Raw genomic sequence first — 7,152 nt, 5'->3', positions numbered from 1 at the left:
TTTTGACATTCGCACCTTTTCTCACCTGCTTTTTACTATTGTCGGCCAATCACAGCTTCCTCTCCACCATACTTGTATGGTAGGAAATTCTCACCCACTCTCATCCGAAGACCTCTCCTCCCGCTTTTGTTAATATTTAGTCGGGCATTCGAACCTTTTCTTACCCACTTTTTACAAATTATGGTCGAACATTCACACCTACTTGCAGCTGAATACTTCCGCTCCACCTTTTAGTGATGTATAGTTGGCATTTGCACCTTTTGTTACCCTCTTTTTATACTGATTGCTGAAGATTAAGTTGTTCTTTCTCAAACTACAATTTTTTTTTAATTGTTGAAACTTGATTTGAAGTGGATAAATAAGGAGGACAAACAGTTTTAAGTCACGCTGATAGAAGAAATTAATTTTATAACAAAATCTGTATTTCATCATATGTCGAGAGATGCTTATTGCTGAAGAAGTTCTTTCACATTCTACAAAGTACGTTGTTTATCGTTGAAACTTGATTAGACATGAATAAATATGAAGGACAAAGCAGTCTTAACTTGGTTTGAGTTAATTAATTCGTTTTATAGGAGAATCCGAATTCGTGCTTATTTTCGGATTCCTGAAGAATGAGTCTGGTTCTTTCTCATAATACAAAGTTTGTTGTTTATTGTTGAAACTTCATCAGAAGCGAAGAAATAAATGAATGCCTATCAACAAATGTGGGATCTAAACTCTACTGCTTCCTCTAAAATAATTTCTTTTCTCAATTCAGAAATGTGTGTGTGTAAGTCACAACACCCGTGACACCAAAACGGCTTTCTTTTCTCTCTTTTCTCTACACTCTGCACTATGAGCACACACACCAAATCAGAAAGGCTTTTTTCTCTCTTTTCTACATTATGGACTGTGGGGACACAAAACCGCTCTCTCTTTTTTTTTTTGATTGTGTGCCAGGGCGTTGTCTCACGTATTAGATTATGCTTAAGATACGAATGGGTTTATCAGTCACATCAGAATCCATACATACTGATCCTCCCGTAATAAAATGGTCGGATCTTATCAAACACACTTTGTTTCTTGTGACAATCAAGTCAGCGAAACAGCGTATACACGTCAAGACACTGAATCAAGTTTGCCACAAGAACTCATAAGTTTGGCAGTATTGCTCTGCCGTCAGCAATCATACACCCATTTTATTTTCGTGAGACGTGCAGGCACCTGTTCATCTACTGTTCTATCACTATGAATTAGTTTATCTATTATCAATAAGGATACTTCTACAACTACTATCAAAGTATGTCCAGACTTCTTATGTTGTCAGTTGCTATATATGAATAAGTGGATAGCTACTGACAAGCATTAAGCATGTCACACAGCCCAAACATATAACATTTCAGGACACACCACACAGTTAACAACCACAGTGAAGTGTCAAAGCCCAAACATTCAACAGGACACTTACACAACACATTCAAATCAAACAGTCAGACAACATACAAGAACATATACCCCAGCCGGCATTGCTCCCTGCCTATTTTCCTACAGCTCACTATGTGTGCGCACACCTTTATTCACAAACTCTTCAACTTATACTCTTTTACCGAAGCTGCTACAGCTCGATTGGCCGAATACCCTTAGATCCTATTTCGGTGAATTTGACATCTGCCTTACATGTAACAGATTAGCGGTTTAGCAGTTTTAATTTAGTTTGAGTGAAGGAATTCATTTTATAGCAAAATCCGAAATCGTGAAGCACTCATGAAAGTAAGCTTATTCTCGGATTCCTGAAACTTTAGATTTGCTCTTTCTTTTACTGCAAAGTACAACGTTGTTTTTTTTGTTTAAATCTTTCTAGACATGGTAAATATGAACGACAAAGCAGTTTTGACATAGTTTGAGTGAAGGAATTCATTTTATAGATAAAATCCCAAGAGTCTGCAGAGAAAAGAGAGTGAATGCGAAGTAGACTTTAACACGGCTATGGGAGCGGGCCGAGTGTCGGCTAACCGGGAGAATTGCTTGAAAGAAACGCGACACCGAATGAGCGGTCAGAACAAAGCCTCAATACGGGATTCTCGTGGTGTTTTTGTTGCTGCCTTGTCTTTTGCATAGAGTAAAAGAAAAGGCAGCCATCGAATAGGGCCCGATTGTTCCTACTTGGTGAGATTTGCTTGGTTGAGACACTTGCTCCCCCCCCCTTGCTCCTCGGCTGACCAAGTAGGAACAATCGGGCCCTATTCGATGGCTGCCTTGTCTTTTACTCTCTGCAAAAGACAAGGCAGCCACAAACACCACGGGAACACCGTATTGAGGCTTTGTTCTGACCACTCATTCGGTGTCGCGTTTCTTTCAAGCAATTCTCCCGGTTAGCCCACACTCAGCTCGCTCCCAGAGCTGTGTTAAAGTCTACTTCGCATTCACTCTCTTTTCTCAGCAGATTAAAAGAAAGTTTCATCTTGGGCTCCCTGAAACTTCCATCCTGCATCGCTGTTTGCTTTTTCACAAGAGCAGAGAAGAGCGCACCGTTCCCAGCGGCACTGCAGTACTGGGTCGATGCTTGGAGTGAACGGAGCAAGCTTCTTTTTCAACTCCTATTCTTAAAAATCCATTTAATATGTAGTCCTCGTATAGAGGACATATTAAACTGATAAGAACAGATACTACACTTGATCTTAGCCAAAAGGCCGAGAAGCGATAACTGTCCACTGTTTCAGGTCCGAGGGCCCTTGCTGGCACAATGCGCACTTGTAGCAGTGTTCTTTTTATGGCCATAGGTGGCCAGAGTGTCACGTTGCACCTCCGCCCACCCGCTGCACTGAGCACTCTTCAGCCCTTTTAAATGGTATAACTTTGCACTCCCGCATGCTCCAGCAAGCACCATTCAAGCAACAACTTTGCACTCCAGCTTCGAACATCGGCACAATCGCAACAAGTAAGGCGACTCTACTCAGAGAAGTAACTCTGCACAGTAACAAAATTTATTTTGCACAGACAGAAAGGGCTTCACCCGCAAAGGTAAAGCCTGCCAAAAATAGAAACAACTCATTAGTGCTGCTCTCCACGAAAGTCTTTAGTAAAAGGCGAAAGACTTGTATGTTATGAAGAGAAACCAGAGTACGATTATCCGTCACTGCGGGAGCAGGGCATCAGGCTAGTTGCCATAGCCACCTTCCCCATGGTGAGCGTTGCTTGGTTGAAACGCTTGCCCCTGTGCAATCGACAAGGCAGCAACAAAAACACCACGGGAACACCGTATTGAGGCTTTGTTCTGACCGCTCATTCGGTGTCGCGTTTCTTTCAAGCAATTCTCCCGGTTAGCCCACACTCGGCTCGCTCCCAGAGCCGTGTTAAAGTCTACTTCGCATTCACTCTCTTTTCTCAGCAGACTCTTGGGATTTTATCTATAAAATGAATTCCTTCACTCAAACTATGTTAAAACTGCTTTGTCCTTCATATTTACCATGTCTAGAAAGATTTAATAAAAAAAAAAACAACGTTGTACTTTGCAGTAAAAGAAAGAGCAAATCTAAAGTTTCAGGAATCCGAGAATAAGCTTACTTTCATGAGTTCTTCACAATTTCGGATTTTGCGATAAAATGAATTCCTTCACTCGAACTAAATTAAAACTGCTAAACCGCTAATCTGTTACATGTAAGGCAGATGTCAAATTCACCGAAATAGGATCTAAGGGTATTCGGCCAATCGAGCTGTAGCAGCTTTGGTAAAAGAGTATAAGTTGAAGAGTTTGTGAATAAAGGTGTGCGCACACATAGTGAGCTGTAGGAAAATAGGCAGGGAGCAATGCCGGCTGGGGTATATGTTCTTGTATGTTGTCTGACTGTTTGATTTGAATGTGTTGTGTAAGTGTCCTGTTGAATGTTACATGTTTGGGCTTTGACACTTCACTGTGGTTGTTAACTGTGTGGTGTGTCCTGAAATGTTATATGTTTGGGCTGTGTGACATGCTTAATGCTTGTCAGTAGCTACCCACTTATTCATATATAGCAACTGACAACATAAGAAGTCCGGACATACTTTGATAGTAGTTGTAGAAGTATCCTTATTGATAATAGATCACTAATTCATAGTGATAGAACAGTAGATGAACAGGTGCTTGCACATGTCTCACGAAAATAAAATGGGTGTATGATTGCTGACGGCAGAGCAATACTGCAAAACTTATGAGTTCTTGTGGCAAACTTGATTCAGTGTCTTGACGTGTATACGCTGTTTCGCTGACTTGATTGTCACAAGAAACATGTTTTCCAAATTTCCCACAGCCTCGGATATTACAGCCGGCACAGCTCTGCCTGCTTGATTATCCATCTTTACACAGAATTGAGAATGGCTAAGAGGGGTTAAGATATCTACTTATATATATATACACACATTTACTTTACTTCGAAATCACGGCCAAGTCACGGTTAATTCTCTGTATAAGAATCTCGCTACTTCTCATGAATGCCCGAGCTCTTGATCTTTCACGTCGGATGGTAGCGTTTCTTTTCCTCCACAGACGAGGGTCGGGCCGGTTTGGAGGATTTATCCGTTCTATTGACAGATCGGCCTCTGTGGTTGAAGGAGAAATAACCATAAAAGTATTTTGAATATACCTGGTTCAGTGATTGTGAATTTAAAAAAAATAAATAAATAAAAAAAATAAATAAATAAAAAAAAATTAAGAATTAAAAATTTAAATTAAAGTTTAAAAAAAAAAAAAATTTAATTAAAAATTAAAAATTTAAATTAAAATAAATGAAAAAAATTAAAGAAATTATATATAAAAAAATTTAAAAAAAAATTAATAATAATAATTTAAAATAACAATAATAATAATAATAATAATAATAATAATAATAATAATAATAATAATAATAATAATAATAGGCTGTACCTTTCATTAGCCCTTCGACAAGCGACAGTCTGTTGCGCACTCTATTGCACCGCCGATTCTACACCACGGACCTCACGGGAGCTATAACATCAGATTCTGTCAAATTGAAACACAGTTTAATAGCGTAAAATAGATAAATAAATAAATTTAAAAAAAAAAAAACCTTGCTTAAGTATACACTATGTGAAATTTGCATAGATGTTACCATGTAATGCTCCCGTTGAATGCAGCACGGATAAGTGGACAGAGCAGTAATAATATATCAACTGGCTTGTTTTACAGGCACCAGACATGAGTTCTACTGGAAAAAAAAAGGCTGCGCTCTTTTAACCCCTCTCACCCTTCACGCTCTCCCTATGCGTCACATCCGTGTTGATGACGTATGACGCTTACGCGCTCACGTGAGAAAACAAAAACAATGAGTGATGAGTTTTTTTTAAAAACTTACCCCGCTGATCAGGCTGTTTAGCGAGGGGTCCCTCCTCCCCGCGAGCAACGCTTGGCGCCTCTAATAGCTGCGCCGTTATGCAGCCTAGTAAACCGACAGCCCCTTCAGCCCCTGCAGCCGTGTCGGTATGGTAGCCGCTCACAGGCGACTCGGGTCGTTGGGTTTCTCGTGGGCTGTAAGGTATACTCGGTGGTGTGTGTAGAACAGATGTTTCCTGCCGTCCGTCCTCTGTACTAACACTCGGACACTCAGTTGAAAACTGGTTGTGTTGTACAGGGAGCAGTCTTCGTCGTAGCCGGGATTTATTCAGGGAAAGTCCGTTTCCCCCTCCCGGCGCGTTTAAAGTCAATTCACCTTCGAACACGGCTGGGTTCTTCTTTTTTCGGCCTTGCTCCACACTGTTTAGTAAATCTGTGAACAATTACATCTGTTGTTATTTCATTGAAACATTTCACTTGTTAAAGGTTATTAAAGTTAAAGTAACATTACCATAATCGGCTTGCGTCAATATGAAGTCATCCAAATCCTCTGCGTCCAACTCTGGAAATTAACACTCTGTCATGGTGTGGTAATATAATTATACACGCATTCATATGTTTATCATCAGATCTTTTTTACTTACCGTTGAATACTCCTAAGAGTGCCAAAGAACCGCCGGTTGGCTGTGTATGGATGTCAGCTCTTGTTTTCCGTCCTAAAAAAGTTGTTTGTTGTTGGTTTTTTTTTTTTTGGTTTTTTTTTGTTGTTTTTTTTTTTTTTTAAAGTTTTAAGGAGACTTTTTGCGTACCTGTGTCCATGGTTCCTATCCTGTCGGTTGAGCCCCTGACGTAAATGCCTGAACCATTTTATATAGTCTTACCCCCCTCCATAGAAATAAGGGAGTGTTTTAAAAATTTCTTGAAGTGCTAATTTCAACCCATTTGCTCTTCACACTTAGTTTATATCCACCCTACGGTTAGTAACAGATTGATTCTGTTTACTTGTGAAGTAAGACGTTGTCTCATTCCCACACAGCATGGTGCATCCTAGTGAACATCATATATGTTCATTTGTTTACTTGCGAACTAAGACAACGACATATACTGTTTACCACACTGTACTTTGCATTCTTAATGAACCCATTTGTCCTTACTGTTCAGTGCCACAGCATGATGCATTCTTACGACCCCCTGCAGTTGGCTCTCATAGTATCAGTCAGAGCGAGAACTACATGTAAACTTTATGGGCAACCTGTTCTATTAGTGAATTCTCTGTAGATTAGCCCATGATACCATATACAACATGTATGCAAACTAAGAGGGAAACCTTTTTCATGTAATTTAAACCTACCTCTATTTGCTATAAACAACCCATCCTCCGTTCAGTGTCACAGTATGGTGCAGCCAGAGACAACCAGATGTCTGTTAACACCCCCCCCCCCCACCCCACCCCACCCAAATCCATGCAGTGCTAGCAACACCTGGTAAAAGGAGGACTTTCCGGCACCCTGAGCCTTGCTCGTACGAGACTTAAAATGTTATCTCATTCCCACACAGCATGGTGCATCCTTGTGAACATCATATATGTTCATTTGTTTACTTGCGAACTAAGACAAGGACACATACTGTTTACCACACTGTACTTTGCATTCTTATTGACCCGGGCCATTTGCCCCCTACAGCCCAGTGCCACAGCATGATGCATTCTTACGACCCCCTGCAGTTGGCTCTCATAGTATCAGTCAGAGCGAGAACTAGATGTAAACTTTATGGGCAACCTGTTCTATTAGTGAATTCTCTGTAGATTAGCCCATGATACCATATACAACATGTATGCAAACTAA

General features: G+C 40.3%; 2 non-coding genes across 2 annotated transcripts; both read right to left on the bottom strand.

Moving 5' to 3' along the window:
• Window positions 1-2,500: 2,500 nt before the first annotated feature.
• Window positions 2,501-2,684, bottom strand: LOC140310855 (U2 spliceosomal RNA). The gene has a single exon (XR_011916885.1). It is a non-coding gene; the product is annotated as a U2 spliceosomal RNA (small nuclear RNA).
• A 308-nt stretch (window positions 2,685-2,992) lies between these two features.
• LOC140310718 (U5 spliceosomal RNA) lies at window positions 2,993-3,106 on the bottom strand. The gene has a single exon (XR_011916762.1). It is a non-coding gene; the product is annotated as a U5 spliceosomal RNA (small nuclear RNA).
• Window positions 3,107-7,152: the final 4,046 nt, after the last annotated feature.

The sequence above is a fragment of the Leuresthes tenuis genome, unplaced genomic scaffold (genome assembly GCF_036924035.1).
Source record: "Leuresthes tenuis unplaced genomic scaffold, fLeuTen1.0.hap1 SCAF_6, whole genome shotgun sequence".
Classification (NCBI taxonomy): Eukaryota; Metazoa; Chordata; class Actinopteri; order Atheriniformes; family Atherinopsidae; genus Leuresthes; species Leuresthes tenuis.
The sequence above is the reverse complement of the archived record's forward strand: the minus strand, read 5'-3'. Positions and strand labels throughout refer to the sequence as shown.